This window comes from Spea bombifrons, chromosome 5 (assembly GCF_027358695.1).
Source record: "Spea bombifrons isolate aSpeBom1 chromosome 5, aSpeBom1.2.pri, whole genome shotgun sequence".
In the NCBI taxonomy this organism is placed as follows: Eukaryota; Metazoa; Chordata; class Amphibia; order Anura; family Pelobatidae; genus Spea; species Spea bombifrons.
Window position 1 is genome coordinate 68,458,187 of NC_071091.1, and position 18,564 is coordinate 68,476,750.

At 38.3% G+C, this 18,564-nt stretch overlaps 1 protein-coding gene across 1 annotated transcript in view; it reads left to right on the forward strand.

Moving 5' to 3' along the window:
- CDKAL1 (CDK5 regulatory subunit associated protein 1 like 1) overlaps positions 1 to 18,564 on the forward strand; it is a 333,479-nt gene that overhangs the window by 254,139 nt on the left and 60,776 nt on the right. The window lies entirely within an intron of this gene.

Here is an 18,564-nt window from a genome sequence, read left to right on the forward strand (position 1 = left end):
GTCATTAGGCGGTGCGGAACTGAAAGTGGCTGCAAGTGTTTGTATGTATAATATGTATATATATATATACTCGCTATATGTATCTATCAATCTCGATCGATCGCTGTCTGTCTATATAATGGGTGTATATATTTGTGTGTTCATCATTCAGTGTTTGTTTTTCAGTTGTTATAACTTATTGGGTTTGTAAAGGTGTTGTGCGGCTGACCTATTTAATGTACACATGGTGTGTGCTTCTAAACACTTGCTGGCAACACAAGAAAAGGGAATAAAAGGTTAATTATATTTATGGGGTGGGTTTTTCTAGGTAGATTGTATTTTTGGCCATAGGCTATACTTGTATTAAAGGGACAATCTACTGCCTCTCCAAATATGATTAGTTTAATATGCATTTATTACTTTTTATATTACCTGCGCTGTGTGTATCACTTGCCCGTGCCTTTAATAATAATATACTGCAAAATAATATAAGAATCTAGGAAAGTTAGGAAAAATAGTCTGTGGAACAACACCTTTAATTGATTGGGATGTGAAAAGAACTGCTGCAAGCTCAATGAATGATATGATTAAATTAAAAACCTGAAAAATAATCATGATTTTAACTATATTTGTTCAAAAGAGTTTTCCATTTAAAGTGTATTTGCATATGGTTATGTTCAGATACTCTTTATGAACAGTTGCTGTTTTTAAGATGAATTCTAATCGTGTAAACAATACTCTGTAGATATAAAGCATTCCCATGAGGTGAATGTTACAATTCTATAGGGCATGCGGACAGATACTATTGCTTTTTTGCAGGATTTAAAATTCTTTTTACATTTTCACTCCCTTGGTTGATGGTTGGGTTATTTGTGTGAGTAAGCTTGATTTCTTTTTTTTTTCTTTTCAAAATCAGGAACTAACCCTACCTGATATAAGGATGTCTGTACCAAGCATCAAAATACAGTCGAAATACAATTTCAGAATCAGTTATTTATTTTTTTTTTTTTATCATTTTCAAATTTACAATTCTCACCCAAAATCTGTTGTGGATTTGCAGTACAACCCATACATATAAATGCCTTTTAAACATTACTCCATCCTTAACTTAGTGTTAATTGCCTTAACAGTAGTATAGTGCAAACAGGACATAAATGTGTTGAAAATGATAGCCTGTAATTTGGATCTTCTTCCACAGCTCGAGAGTAAATGTTACTTTTTTTTGCTCTAATCCCTGTACAAACAATTAACCTTGTGCGGGATTTTAATGTACGATTTTGCCTATGATAGCACAACCTGTGTTTACTGTTTTCGCCTAATAATCCATATGCTGTACAATGATCTGATGTATTTCAGCAGTGAGTCTAGTCCAGGTACGTGTCAAACCAAAGCAACGGTCAATTCATAATTGCAGGATTAATTAACTGCTGATTAGCTTAACTGTTCTGAGATAGTATATTCGGAAAACATCTATTGCCACATATTAAATGTGTTCTAGTGCATTTGTAGGTCACGGTAGTTGACAGCCAGCTGCTAAGACGCAATGGCATTCAGACTTGGAGAAATGGGCAGAGCACGAATGAAGACGATAAATGAACCATGAGACATACACATTCATGGGTCTTGAGTTTACTGGAACCTTTAAACTATTTAGATTAAGGGAGGTCAGATCCTCTGTGACAACGTGATTATCTATGATTTTGTTAATACAAGTTTGCAACTGAACTACCCATGGCTTTTGCTTATTGTTTTTCAATTTTGCACAAGAGATGTTTTGCAAACCTAGAATAATCAACTGAGATTTCCAAAGCCCTCTCCTTATTCCCCACCTCACCCTTAAAAAGGCTGCCTGAACCAACCAGCTTCCACCTAAGGTTAGCAGTACTTTAACAAAAGAGGAATAATGCTGAAAATAAACAGATCAACTGCAACATGTCTAAAATACTACAGTTTATTTTACTGCTATACTCCGTGGCTCTCTTAATCTACAGATTAATTTTACTAAGTTACTGAGTGATTCCAGTGATTACTGAGTTATATGGTCATCATCTAAAGTCTGAGAAGGGCTGGCACCTTCTGGCCCAGAGAGCAAGTAAAGCTAAGTGGCCCCATCAGCCTCTTGGGCCCCCAACATAAGCACTGACACAGATATGTACACGCTTACACCAACACACATGCTCACACATACTTACACTCACATAATTAAAGTGACTAACAAACACATTCATGCTAACAAACATACATACACACCCATGCAAACACGCACTTACATACCCATGCAAACACGACCATACACATCCATGGAAACATACATACACATCCATGCAAACATACATACACATCCATGCAAACACGACCATACGCATCCATGCCAACACGACCATACGCATCCATGCAAACACGACCATACGCATCCATGCAAACACGACCATACGCATCCATGTAAACACGACCATACGCATCCATGCAAACACGACCATACACATCCATGCAAACACACACACACACTTACACATTCATGCTAACACACACACACTTACACATTCATGCTAACACACACACTTACACATCCATGCAAACAAACATACATACGCATCCATGCAAACATACATACACACACACACTTACACATTCATGCAAACACACACTTACACATTCATGCTAACACACACACACTTACACATCCATGCTAACACACACACACTTACACATCCATGCTAACACACACACATCCATGCAAACATACATACACACACTTACACATCCATGCTAACATACATACACATCCATGCTAACATACATACATACACATCCATGCTAACATACATACACACACATCCATGCCAACAAACATACACACACGTACATACACATCCATACTAACACACGCACACACTTTACACATCCATGCTAACACACACACTTACACATCCATGCTAACACACACACTTACACATCCATGCTAACATGCATACACATTCATGCTAACAAACATACATACACACACACATACACATTCATGCTAACACACACACATGCTGCGCTTCTTCTCTCTTGCAACCCTCTTACTTCACTGGCGTTATGTGACCAAGCTGCCTGCCCGTTCCGGGCCAATATTGTTCACAATACAGTCCGACCTGTCACCCCTGTCTAAAGATTTCTTATGTAATATTTGTGAGCTAAAGTTTTCCATTTCCTACTTTGGCTGTGTCAACCCAGCATTTTATCTTCAGCTAAAATGTATATCAATAATAATTGTGTTATGCTAATAACGATATTGATGTATTCATGTTGTCTGCAAAGCTCTTTGAAAATAATATATAAGCATATGCTTATTAGATTAGGAAACAAAAATGAGTAATTGTTTTAATTACTTGGAAATGTAATTACTTGCAGCATGGGTATACATATGGGGAATAGAAGCCGTTGCATTGTTTGGAGCTAATGAGGAATTTCAATGTGAAATGGAAGATGTGTTTTCAGAGAGTGTTTGAGGTTGCTGCGCCTGGCGTTTCAGTACATGTGTTCTGGAAGAAAGAATGAGCGTGAAAGCAGCAAACAAAAAAAAGTGAAAAAATATGGCATGCGATTTCTGGATATTTATGTAAAGCGTGCAGTACTACACATGCAGCAGCACAGACTCCCCTGGGCCGTCCGTTTCTGCATCATGGTTAATTAAAGACAGCCTTTCTGATGAGCAGCTTCCAACGCTTCCCAAGAATGCAGTCTCACATACCCTAGGCCGGCATATCAATAATAAATAACAACAAGGGGCTTTATGTCTGCTGTGTTTAGGCATTTTTAATGATATTTTTCAGCACTTTGTGTAAAAATGTATTTAGTATATATACTAAGAAAAAAATTTATGTTTCAAGGTATTTATGTAATTGAAGCCTGGAACTCAGTGGAATTAACAATATATTTAAGACACAAACTTGTCCTGACATAAGGCACAATAACGTTAAATGTAATGTTCATTTGGTAGGCTGCTAAAATTGTCCTGTTATTCTAGAGAGGATGCAATCTGGATTAATGTTTGAAATTTAAGGCTTCCTGGACGGAAGGCATGCTAGCCAAATGGGTCCATTTACCATACTTCTCTTCCAGTTGCTATTAACATGTAGTTCTCAGTTGCCTTCTTCAGGACCTGCCAAGTATTTGAAAATTACTTTTCCAGGTTCCTTCAAACAGAAAATATTGAAGCAAAAAAACCCAATTTTTCTCAGTTTGGTGTAATATTCAACTGCGTCCCAGCTAATGGAAGAGGAGTTTGCCATTGCACGGATGTTTCTCATTTTCCGTTCTTCTATATGTAATTGGCAAAACATTGTTTAAACAGGTAACGTGAGATCTGTGTCACTTTCGGAGATGTTCACACGTTACCAAGCATGTTCTTGAACCATGCTTACCGTTTCTTAAGCGTAACTTTTCTGTTATTTTTTCCGCTATGGTCCCCATGGGATCCTGAAGCAATGCATTATTTCTGAAAAGAGAAACATATGGGCCCTCAGTGGCAACAGCTGGTAAGCAGGACAAACATTACAAATCCTGTATTTAAGAAAAAAACCCAGTAGGTACTCAAAATAAATATATATATTTATTGGCCCTATGTTGAAACCACCCACAGAGCTGCCAAGTATTATCTTTTCTTATTGCAGTTAAGGAACTGGTTTCCATTGTTGCCTTATTACATGCCTGAATATCTCAAATGTATTTTAAAAGCAAATCTCACTTTAGACCAGCTTTTACAGGTGACTCTAGCCACGTACTATTCAAAGGCGTCAACCTTCTCTACTGGGTTTGATTTGTGGATGCAAGTCATTATTCAAGAATGTTCTAACCATTATGGCTCATCTGTAAACCCCTCTCATAGCATATTTGTAGCTAGTTGATAGCTGTAAGTTGTGTTATGTGTGTATCGTATTAAGTCTTCAACTGGTTGACTTCCCTATGGACTAATGGTTACTTCGTGATGCACTCTGTCTTCTGACACCTTTCTATCAGAACCAGCATTAACTTTTTCAGCAGTTTGAGAGTTGTAAGTGTTTGTCAAGATGCACAGGAAATCACTGGCAAAATGGAAGTGGGATATATTATGTAACAATTTGTGTACTGGTACTTTCTTTCATACAGTTAACTGGTCTGAGATAATCTCTTATGTTTACATGCTTTACAGATACTGTTTCGCATGATCATAAAAGTGGGCAGCTCTGGAAATACTGTATTTGCCCGAATATAGGCCACGCTTTTTCCCCCCACTTTATGTCTTTAAAGTGGGGATGCGGCCTATAATTGGGGTTTAGCGCAGGGATGGGTAATTCATATCGCCCAGGACATGCAGTTCTGGGCGCCTGGCAGGTGTTTTTTCTTTTCTGTATCATTTAGTCCTGCTGCGGTCAAGCGCCACAGCGCTGCAAGGGACCTGGATCCTCCTCTCTTGCAGCCGGTGGACTACTGCACGATGCAGACAACCACTGCTGCTGCTGGCACCTCCGCTGGGGCTTCTATGATGGAGCGCCAGCATGACATGACCTTCTGGTGCTCTGTCAAAGGAGCCCCGGCAGCACTACCGGCCAGCAGCAGCGGAAGTTGTCTGAGCGCATCGCACATGCCTGTGTGATACGCACAGATAACCTCCGCTGCTGCCGGCACTTCTGCAAGGGCTTCTTTGACTGAGCGTCGGCATAGAAGCCCCGGGGGAAGTGACGAGAAGCAGCAGAGGTTGCCCATCGCGCAGACGCCAACCTGCTGCCCCCACTAGTCACCATGGAGTCTAACCAGTGAGTCTGGGGATGCATTGGTAAGTCTGGGGGAGGCGGGCAGAGCAGCATATAAGGGTGGCGTAAAACATATCGGAGGTCAGAGTGGCATATCTGGGGGGGCAAAGTGGTATATCAGGGGTTATAAAGCATATTAGGGGCAGAGTGGCATAAGGCATATGGGGGGTATAAGGCATTTCTAGGAGGCAGAGTGACATAGGGAGTAAAAGGCATTTCTGGAGGCAGAGTGGCATATAGGGGATTAAAAGGCATATTATGGGGCAGAGTGGCATATAGGAGGGTATAAAGCATATTAGGGAGGCAGAGCGGCATATCTGGGGGGCAGAGTGGGATATCAGGGTTATAATGCATATCAGGGGCAGAGTGGCATCTCAGGGGTTATAAAGCATATATACACACACATGTATGTTTTCTCTAAAAATATATATTTTTTTCTTTAAAATAGCGCTAAACTTTTAGGGTGCGGCCTATAATCGAGCCAATACGATAATTGCTGATGGACCAGAGATGAGAACCAGGATTATGAAATATGATTTCACCTTGTAAATGTGTTTTTGCCTGTGTGATAGGCAGTATGGTGCATCTGTTATATTCAAGATGGATCATTCTTATGTGCTGTACAGATTTAACTAATAGTGTTTGTTTCTCATTTTGGCAAGGCTTTTCTTAAATATGTTTCTAGGATATTTAACCTCCGCTTAGTGCCAAAATATCTCTTAGTTTACATGAAGTACTGAGTATAGCTACAAATTACTCAGCCGTGTCTAATCCGCAGTTTCATATGGGGAACTGATTGAACATTTAATTATGGATATACAGCCATGTGGCCCAAATCTTCAGAAACAGAGCTCTACTCTGTTAAATATAACTATCCATCTGAGAGTCTTTGCTCGCTTTCATAATAAGTGCATACTTTTTATTAATTCAGCCAATTCTGTGTGGTCTATTCGCTAAGTTGTAGTTATAACTCTCTCTCCTGTCTATTTCTTGCTATTCATTATGAAGGGCCTATAGTATACGGTTACTCCAGCTAGGAGGACTGAGCTAGCCGTGGATAGTGCGGAATTCTGTGGGCAAGGAGACTTTGAAGAGTTTTCGCCAATTAAGTTCTTCCTCTAGTAGACACTCGCTGAGTAGGAACATTCATAATAAGTGAATCAAATCCAACAATGTCAAGTATCTGAAACACAACTCCCAACAGGCGGAAAACAGGGGAATTCTCCCTTTCATGAAGAAATCGTTCTTTGCCTGTTGATGTTATCTGTGTGCTTGTGACATATGTATCGACTTGTATGACGTGAGGACACATACAAAATTTTGTTAAGGAGAAAAACACACCATGCCATATAAACACACTTCTTTGGATATGTGTTAGCAAGTGTAGGTACACGTTACTGTGTGGTATTAGATAGTGTATTGCATTAGCGTGTGTTACTGTGTGTGTTAGTGTATTGTGTTAGTGTCAGCGTGCTAGAGTGTCACGGGTAAGCCTAGGATTAGGGGTGCGAGAGAGAAGACTGGAGGAGATAGTGTTTTACTATAGATATGTGTTAGAGTGAGTTTGCCTGTTACTATGTGCACCCAGATGCCACTAACCGACGGCTCACCCTTGATTGCAAAGTTTATTTAGACATTTTTTTAACAAGATCCATCAGTTTGTATCTTTTTAGAAGAACTTTCTTCTACTGGAAAAGGCTTGCACCCTAGACAGACTTTTTAATACTCTAACAGGTTTGGGTAAATTCACTTGTTACTAAAGGATGATTTTCTTAGGTGACTTGTGATGAATCAAAACTGAACGCACTAACTCGTTTTTTTTTTATTATAAAATTCCAAGCTCAGGAAGGTTTTTCTGCCGAGGTGGCCCTGCGTGATGCATGGTTAATGCAGTGAGATGCCATTTGAGGGGTTCAACTATGTATGTTACTATTGTGTGTCTATAATCACTGGGATGGCCTTAAATGTTTCATCTTACCTCAAGCCACAATTGAGAAAATATATTTACCAAAAAAGTGCTGCTTAAACTAGTCTGTGGCATTAAAAATTTCATTTTTATTGTATGACTTATTTGGAATGTCACTGAATGTCTTCAAATGTAATCGTGAAATCTGTGCGGCAGGAATCTGTACATTTTGGCATACATTTTAAAGCATGCTCTGCTGCACCTTGTTCAGACACTGATAACTTGTTATATTTTAAATTGTCTCTCTCACCTAGGACTTTTCTGTTCAATCAGTTTCAAATTAAATTACCTGTGCTTTATCGTGCCTGATAATTGAGTGCTACATTGCAGGGGGAAACGCAGCTTCAGATTCGAAAATCCATTAATCTTATTGTGGTGTCAAAAGTATGAAATTAAAGTTACAGATAATATGCATCAAATCATTGTTCCTCAAAAGATGTTACAGAGGTGGTACATTATTGTAATGAGGCGTCCTAAAAGGCGTTCCCCCCTCTAAAGATGGCGCTTATTAATGGCGTCTCTAGCCCTGTGGGTCTTTTCTGTGCATTTACGAGGTCCTGGGCACCGACAACAAGCAGTTTCTTTTTATTCCAATGAAAAGCGAATATTAACGTTGGAAAGGCAACATCCATAGCAATCAGGCTTCAAATCCATAAGGCCTTTGGAACAACTGTCTTGACATACGCCTGAGTTATCTTTCTTGGGCTTCCAGAGAGCCCCCGATTTACATAGGCTGTAACCTTTTCATTCTCCTGCTGGACGGTGTGTTCATTCTGTTACTATTGTCTGGCTCTCTGGTTGTTAGAGATGTCAACTGCATTGTCCGAAATTTATGTCTGGTGAATAATTGACAAATAGCAGTATGCCAGCTCTTTTCCCTTGCTGTTGAACAAGAAGAAAGTAAATAGACACATAGGGTTCTGGGGTGAAGAGACGGTTCAGATTTTTCACCATTATTGTTTAGTGTTTTAACAAAAAATAAACCACGTCGGTTAAAGCCAGTGTCTTTTTTGTGAAGTATGCATTTTAACACTGAGTAAGGTTTGTGGCTGGAATTTACGTCTTTAACAGCAAACATACAGCCTGTAAAAGGTTTACAGGATTACTGTAAACCACATTTTATTTTCTTTATTAAACATGGCAAATCGAATGACTTCATCATGTATTTTATAATCTAAGGCTTATCTAGAGAAAACGCCAAACTTTGATGGTAAAATAAATAATAAAAACATTATCATATTAGTCATGTTTTAGGATACCACATTGAAAGTATTTTGGGAAGTATGTTTTTTATGTAAAATAAAGGATTCAATTAGATTTTTTTTTAAACTAACGATGCAATGTTTTGTGTGTTCTTTTTTGTAGCAAAGAAATATACCTGGTTCTTATTTCTCTTTTTCTTTTAAATAAGAGAATATTATTATAAAAGTTTCTGAACTATTGTTTAAATGTTTAAAAAACGAACCAATACTAGTGGGCCCAAATTTGGAGCCCAGCTAGTCCAACCAAAGGGTGGCTTCCTTAGATGTCTTCGTTTACACTGTACTCATCTGTTTATATTTGCATGCGTATGTATCCCCACACAACATTGCATCAATGCAAACCAAAAAGTAATTGTTTCATGCCAGTGTGGATTATGATGAAGCATATCATCTTTGTGTTACTCTTTCTGCTCACTAAAGGCGAGTTGTATGTGAGCAGGCATCCCTGAGTGACAGATCAGGTTATTGTGAGCTGCTGGCTTTACCACATCCGATTAGAGGATGGCAGCAGCCAGTGGTTCCAAGACCCCTGATGTCCAGTAGTAGGCTATATTCACAAACCAAGAACACGTGTAAGAGTTTGCAGGAGAATAAGATAAATTCCCCAATAGAACAGTGTATTAGAAGGCTGAGCAACCCTATATAATAGTTAAATTGGTTAGTTGACTTTCAGTAAGTTCTTTTGATTAACTACACATTACACAGGACCAATTTAGCCTTCTTGCCAGAGAAACTCTCTGGGCCTGGTCCTATACAGTGAAGTCAATGATCTAAAATATTGAGCACTCATACAAGCTCCTGGTTTAGTGTATACAGTCATTGTTAGGCCTTTAAAAGATCTTGGCTAAAAGTGGTCATCAGGCAGCGTCGGTACAATGCTTTACATGTAACCGGCAGAAACACGGCTTTCATCAAAATAATTTACATATTTATAAGCAGAGATCGAGATTACTAAATCATTCATAATAAAACAAACCAGGCACTCGCATATGGCACACATTAGTTTTACTAATCCGAAAACTGCCAAGCCATTGTGTGCACTGTGAGAATTCCTTAAGGAAAATGGCTAGCGACATGATTTTAATCCATAATCTACATTCATGGTAAATATTACAACAGAAGACATTGGCCAGAATGATTGCATATACTGTCCATTACACTGAACATTTATAAATGAAGATATAGACATATATTTAATGCTAAAATGCTAAATTTTTAGTGTTATCTTATTTCTCAAAGTAGGAGCTGAGATGGAAAATAATCCCGGACAGTTTATCCTGCAGGAAGAGTGCCGTTTACTCCACGTAATGCTAATCCCATATGTTTTATGTACATTATGTAACGTGAACATGAGAATCCGTGGTGTTTGCCCTCCAGAATGCATAGTGAAATCAGATTTATGTTTTCCTTCTAGACTTGCCTTTGTACGCCTTAAATTGCTCATATCTCTGTATGTTGTGCTGTTATTTTTAACCCATTCAATTCTGTTAAGGTCATTATTATTATTCTTTTATTTATATAACGCCATCAATTCACGGAGCACTTCCTGCAATAAACACATTGCAAGGGTCTGACGAAACAAGAACGGACAGACTAAGACAAACTAATACATTGGGTAACAGTGTACTTACTACCTTTTTCTCCGATCTGGTCTCCGCTGACTGTTATGCACTATGTGCAGTTTGACAAAAGTCTTTTTTCCACCTTGCAACACTGTGTGCCGCAGTGCATCGCTTGGTGAGGAGGCTAATGATCTTAAGTGAGTCACTTAAATGCCACTTTATTTCCTCTTCAAGCGTTGACACATAAATTGTTACTAAGTTTTACACCAATTGTAGCCATGTTCTTTATGGCATGTAAGTGCTTTGACGTCTCGTATATACTTCTGCTGGAGAGATTGCCAATAAAGCAATAAAATCATGGCAATAATTTCTCTTCTGGTTTCCCGTATTGATCCTGAAGAGATCAGACCACATCCTTAAGGAGCCTTCCAAGACTAATGCACTACACCTCCTGTTATGTCAATGCCGCCATACAAGCAGGCTTTACCCAGCTGTCACAGCGATGCCCTGGTCCCGTGGACCATACGCCTTTTGCCCTGACAGCCACAAGTTATTTTACAAAACCTGGCTAACTATTCTGAATGGCGTATGGGGCGCAGGTATATATAAGGGAGAAAACAACTTAGGTAAAATATAATGATATCTTTAATAGTAAATATAAATATAAATTAATATAATAATATCTTTAATAGTAAATATAAATATAAATTAATCATTATATTTTACCTAAATTGTTTTATCCCTTATATATACCTGCGCCCCATACTCCTTATGTTTGCCTGTATTTCTACACTTTGAGGAAGAGTGTTTTTTATGTTGGTAGCTGCGGTCTTATTTGGGAAATAACATATTTGTTTTTTCACCTTATCATTTATTCACTTCAACACTTACACGTGATTTTAGGTTTTTTCACTTTTTTAACTATTCTGAATCCCATATTCAGATGAATGTTAGGGCATTTCAGTAGACCGGTCTACTAAATAGATTGACGCATGATTTCATGTATGTACTAAAGTTACATATAGAGACAGGTTTCTATTATTCCTTTGCGATAATTGGATTGGATGCTTGATTTAAATATTTGGGGCTATTTTATCGCAGTGGCTTTTATCTGGTTACTTTTTACTTATTGCTACATGTTGATTTGTCCCGCGTATTCCAGTGTAGAACTTAACATATTCTGGTCTCGCACTTTCAGTGACAAATATTGAATATGGCTGCATCCTGTAATAATAGAGGAGGAATTATAATACATACATTCTACTTATACTCTGAATGTTGTTACAATGATTTATTAGGTATTTGTTGGAAATAAGCTGACTTTATACTGCCAAAGTGGAACCGCTATTGGGAAATTGAAATAGAGCTGGGTAACTGAACTTTGGTTAGAAATATTGATCTCAAGTAATATGGGTCTATAATGGCAGCATGCAGAAGGCAAAGGGTGGCCGTAAACTCCCGCTGCTTTATTTTAGGTTTTGAGAATATCGAATTACTTAAGTTTTCTCAGAAGATGTAATTTGGAGTGGGTAGGGACAGACTCATGGCCTACTTGCTATGTCCTGTTTACCCGTTGTACAATGCTGTAGAATATGACGGCACTATATAAATCTTGACAATAACAAAAAAAAGGTTTCTCAGTAAAGATAGCGGTTATTCTATAGGTCATGTCACGTAGCATAGTGATGGGCTAACCAGTTCTAAATTTGCATATAAAACATTTGTCTAATTATTAACCAAATAAGAGCTTTCACAGCTGCGGTTTCAGTTCTGTTGGTCTTTTACACTTCATGCTGGAACTTTGGGGGGGAACGCACGTCCGTGTCAATATGTTGAAAGAAAACCGTATTGCATTAATCTCACAGGATATTAATTTTTGAAAATGGTTGTGTGCGGAATAAAGTAATGTACCATCGTAATAGCCAAATGCAGCATTTTACTTAATCACTGTGTAATTGTCCAGTCATTATATTGAACTAGCTGTCTTTAAAGTCCTGTGAGAAAGACCGTTCACCGCGTGGGAGTGGGAGATGTCATTAGATGTCCGCTTACAAGACATTCAGCTGTTTGGTAAATGAATGCGCAGGGCAGCCGTCTACTCCTAAGGAACAATTACTGCTTGTCAGATACAATCGTTAATGCAAATGAATATAAAATATATATAAATCCTTTTTTTTTCTGTCCTGTAAAACTTTCTTTTTTTAAAATGTACTCTTGGTGCCCCCCCAATAAAAAAAATCTACTGCTTTGCTTAACAAAGCAAGTGCTGTGCATTGGATTGAGGTCCTTTGGGATGCAGTAGCTGTGTTTACGTGCCTCTGTCTCCGTATTACGGGCTAGGCTGTATAAACCAAATTTCCATGTGTGAGCACATCATTATAGATAGCAATGAGTGGTCTTTTCATTTTGATTGATGCTGCTGGTTCTGCACCATCTGGCTCCTGATAGGCTGCATTAATCATATCTTGGACTAGGAAAATCTAGGCATGGATGTTTAATATGTATTCTTATTTAGTGCCACGACGCAGCGTATTCATAAAGCCAGCAATACTGGGGTTTGGTGCGTGTTCTTGAAAGGCAGCGCGCTGTATCATATTATGTGCCTTTTCGTTTTGGAAGGATGATGTTTTTTGTTTCCAAAAGGATTACTAAATGTATCTAAGTATAGAAGCACAAGACTGTATTGTTTCAGTTTTTAACTGTTCTCGGCCACCGTCTGGATACCTGAGAATGTAACATTGTGTTAAGCGGTTCTGATTAAATTCTTCTTTAGTTCATCTTTATAATCCATTTCTAGGCTCAACTCAGACCTATTTTTAATATACTTTAAATCATTCTTCCATTTTCTTTTATTAACCAGTTTGATTAATGGGATAATTTTATTGTCATTCTGAAGCTTTTGCTGTACACTACTTATATTCCTTTAAACCAAGGCTACCGAACTCCAGTTCTCCAGAGCCGCAAACAGTCATGCTTGAAAGCAAGACGTTAAATGAATTTGTAATTGAGAAGCCTATAGTGACGGTGAGATATCCAAAAAGTATGGCTTGTGTGTGTTTCCCCTCGAAGACTAGAGTTGTGTCCCTGCCTTTATCATCTCTAATTCAGTAATCTCATTTTGCTCCGTTAACTGTATGCAAATGTTGCTGTTTAAAAGGCATTGGCTGACTCGCGCCTTTAGAAGCTGGCGAGCCTCGTTGAAGTTCTATGGAGAGTCTCCGTGCGTTACTCAAAAACTCCTGTGTAAATTAAAATAATCTCCTTTCTACACGTTACATAAACAGTGCTGTGCGAATGTTTTAGGCAGGTTTGAAACAAATGCTATAAAGTAAAATGCTTTCAAAAATAGACTGGTTAATATTTATTTTTATAATTTAACAAAATGCAAAGTGAGTTAAAAGAAGAAAAATCTTCTTTGCCTTCAAAACAGAACCGATTCTTCTAGGTACAGTTGCACAAAGTCAGGGATTTTGTAGGGATATAGTTATGTGGATAATTAAACATTTATACTAAACAAGTGCTAATGGTCATCAATGTAATATGTAGATTGAAACTCAATTGTTAACTGAAACAGAAGTGTAGGAGGAATAAAACTGAATGAAGAACAGCCAAAGGAGAGGTCGCTGAAGACAGTTTGATGTCAAGTCATACACCATGACTGAGCACAGCAACAAGACATGAGGTAGTTATACCGCATCAACGAGGTCTCTCCCAGGCAGGGGTTTTCTAGATGTTCTGCCCAAGCTCTTTTGAAGAAGTACAAAGGAATTGGCAAAGTTGGGGGCCATAGAAGGCACAAAGGCGGCACATCGCACGTACTTCCCTTTGCAATCGGAAGATGTCCAGCAGTGCCATCAGCTCAGCATGGACAGAAAGCAGCGAGTTTAGGCTGCATTTCTGCAAATGGAGTTGGGGATTTAGTCAAAACTAGTGGTCTCTTCAAATGTATCCTTCAGCATGACAACAACCCCCCCAAATCATAAACTAACATGTCTATTTTTATAGTATTCTTACTTTCCAGCATTTTGTAACGCCTGGCTAAAACTTTGTACTGTATATAACTTTTGAAAAAAAATATTTTTTCTGCAGATGAGTGGGGGGGGAAGGAATGGTTGCTATGTATAGAAATAATTTACTTTCGTACTTTTAGTTCCATAGCATTGTGGTGTAAGCTTGTGTGGTCAGTTTCCCGCCAGTATTAACGGACATACCCCGTTGAGTCGTGAGCCTGTTCTATCTTTACTTGCTTGCAAGCTGGAGTTTCTGGTTTTAAAGCCCTAAAACATTGAAGTAAACGATGAATACGGTTACATTTTTATATCTAGCTGTATTCCTGTTTGTTTATAACTCACTTTTATTCCTGTTTGTATGTGAAAGCTACATATTCCCTGACAGACCTCCTCAAGCCATGTGTTTGTCGAGGCTCATTCTGGGGAGCAGTGTGCATGCGCTACTGCCAGGAACCTTTTTCCATAACCCTTGTTCACAGTGCTGAGCAAACAGGAGGCAAAATGCCCAGCATGTTAATGAAATGTGCTTGCTTGAAGATTTTCCGAGCCATATTTTACTGTACCTCTTCATATATTTAACAATCAGTGTGTTTTAAACCTCTCCCTTAATGGGAATGCATACACACGGGGCCCGGAGATTAAGACCAAATGTTTTAAAGGTGTTACAGCTGCAAAAACGCCGGGGCACAAGTGACTGAAGAGGTGCTGATTTGTATCCCTTTTCTTTTGCCGTACTTTCAACTGCTATCAATCCAGGTACTTGGAATGTTTTATAATCCGTCTCTTGGAGCATTTTACCTTCCATAGCAGTTATAGAGCCCTGCTGTGTAAGTGAATCAAAACCATGCATAGGGATTTATCGTTTGGTCCACACACACTTTCATTTTGATCCACTCTCTGTATTCATCGTTGTTGTTTTGGTTATATAAGATATTCTTTAGGTATAGACTTTGCTTTTAGGGTTTTTTAATGCATTTCACCCATAAGGACATGTCACTGATTAAACGGCATAGATAAAGTTTACAGCCAAGCAGGTAGTAGAGGTGAAATGCGTGCAGCAATCCACTTGGGAATATCTCAGCGTGGCGTGTAGACCCTATGGAATATTTCCGATGGGATCAAGTGGAGCGTCAGTACCCGCGTAATGTCATCAATTTGAATCAGGCTTAGAGTACTTACTGTTTTAAATTTTTTATTAAGGCCAGTATATAGTATCTGGTTTGGAGAAGGTGAGGAAACCCGAGATTACTTTTTCTCGTGTCTCACTGACCACTGATTATAGTCGCCGACCCTATTCTCAGCCCGTGAATCACAATCCCTTACCATGTGCTCTAGTTCTTTTTTCCTGTAGAAGTTTGCAGTTTTTGAACCATTTGTACATCTTGGCTGACCTTCCCATACTTTTTTTTTTTTTCTTTCATGCTGACTTGTTGAGGTTTGTAAAGAAATCTGTCCCGGCTGTGTCCGTCTGATATTCTGTATATATATATTTTTTGTTTTAGTTATTTGTGTTTTGCCTCTTTTTTTTTTTTTTTTTCTCTCTTTCTTTCTTGAAAGGCTATATTGTATAAACCACATAAATCCCGCACTCTGCATGTTGAATGATCTACCAACAAAAGCAGTCTGCTGTCAACGCATTACATTAGATCAGATTCAGCATCTTACTGATGAATGTCCAAAAGGCTGTAGAAATTAAATAACTTCCAGATGTATCATAATCTATCATGAAGCCGATTGAACGTCAGAAACTGTTTCATATACTGAAAGGACCCTCTCATATAATCTCTGCAAATATATTGTGGATCTTTTCAGACGGCGGAAACCCAGAGCAGTAGGTAGTAATGATGTATGTTGAATTAATTAACACAGGCCTGTCACAGTAATTAACTTTTTCTAAGGAAGATTCCAATTCATAAAAAATATAGATAGTGATTCTATCACCTATACCTGAAGCTGTATTTGTTTCAAGCAGTTACAGCATTTAAAGGGTATGGATTCTTATTTAGGCAGTAGGTGTACATACTAATATTTCTGTCGACGCATTTATTAGGTCATTTTTCGACATATTTCTATACTATTAAAACTTTGGAGAAGTAAATTCCAGAACTTTAGTTCACGATATGATCGTATAACGATACGATTCTAACGTTTAGAAAGGCTGTGGGAGAAGAAAATGTATTAAATGCTATATGTAGTAGCTGAGAAAACTAAAACAATATTGCACATACAAATGTCTGCACATCATTAATCAGGATAGCCATTCCCTCACTGTATAAACCTCCACCACTGAGAGGCAGTTCCTCTAATCTACCACCCTCTCAGTAAAGTAAAATGTTCTTACGTTACATAGAAGCAAACACTAATCATTAAATTCCTGGTTTAGAGGGGTAACCGTGGTTGTGATAAAAAGATTTTTACTTAGCTGACCTAGAAATATGATGTTGAGTCATAACTTTTAGGAGCTCAGGGGTCTCTTTTTGCAGGGGTCTCTTAATGCGGTGACTTTAAATATAAAAAAAGTGTGTATTTGTGTAGCTGTGGGTAATAGTGTGTATTCAGTAGGTGTCTCTTCTTTTGATTGTCACCCTTTAACCTTAGAACTTTGTAGAATGCAGCTGATTTAGATTGCGAGAGCCAAGTAATGGCGGAAAGGTTAGAGGTCTGTAAAGGCCGTCCTTTACGTGATAAGTGCAGCTCAGATCAATAAGACAGTCATAGTCTAAACTTTTCTGTTTAGGCATACTTCTGGAGCCGTGGGAAATGTATGGATTTGAGGTCTAAAAGGATTGCCTCATGACCACAGTTATTTTGACTAGATTCCTTAAGTCAACCCAAAACTATGTTAGGTCAATGAAAGCTGGTGTATGATGTAACTTCGGTCTTTGAACTTTGTATTCAGTGACGTGTGGCATATGGAACAAGCTGATTTAGGGGCTTTGTGTCGTGGCAGCTTCATAATTCTGTGAATCTTTGCGATTTTAGTTTTCCATAACAAATGGCTTAATGGAATAATGTTCTTTCCAACATTATATCACTTTTTCTGATGCTTAAAAAAGACATAAACATGTTTGGTTTTTTTAATTAGATATTCTTTTCGTTTAGAATCCTTGTCCATAAGATCATGTAGATTGTGTGTTTTGTGGTTTACAATGATTATGTCCTTTTACTAAAGGACGTAATCATTGTTTACTAACTTTAATTTTAATGCACTATTATGTTAGGTATTTCTTGGGTTGTAAATCCAGCCCTGTGCAAAGTAAGGTGCTAATGCATTATGATTTAAGAATTGTCATTCTGATGCTGTCTACACAGTTACAGATTAAGACAGCTCCCACAGAGTCTTCAAGACCCTGTACTTAGCATATTTCAAAGCTACTATGCAGATGTAGTCGTGGGACAAATACGTGTTTACGGAGTGATGATCAAAAAAGAGAGAGGGGTACCTCCTCCTAATAATTTTGAGTAATGCCTCTACTATGTACTTTCTTGATACTGCCTTCTCCAACAAACATTTTTACATAGCTGAGTCACTGTATTAACAAATACTTCTTGCTGTTTATCCTAAATATAGAACTGGTCTATGGGTTTGACAGCAGTGAAGGGCATATAACTTTTTTTTATTTTTCATTCTTCATACAGAAATAGAGCTGAGGTATGTTGTATATACTTTAGGTAAAACTTGGTGAGCAAGCCCAGCCTGATATGCAACTGAGCTGAGCTTGTGATAACATCAGGAGCCTTCTCATAAGACATGTGAGCAATAAGCCCTAGGTCTTGGATCCCCCTAGAAATCAAAGTAGGACTTTGGACAACCTACATAGTATGTTACTGCTTTCTAGAAAAGGAGTCAACAAAAACACCCATACAGTATGAAATTTAGGAAGATATTGTGGCACTTGTGCCAATTTTGGGTTGACTTCAAAAATATGCCAGGGTCTTGGAGGTTTTCCTTGCATTCAGTGTGTGGATTACACCAGGTCTACAGAGCTCCTGTCCTCTGTCTTCCAA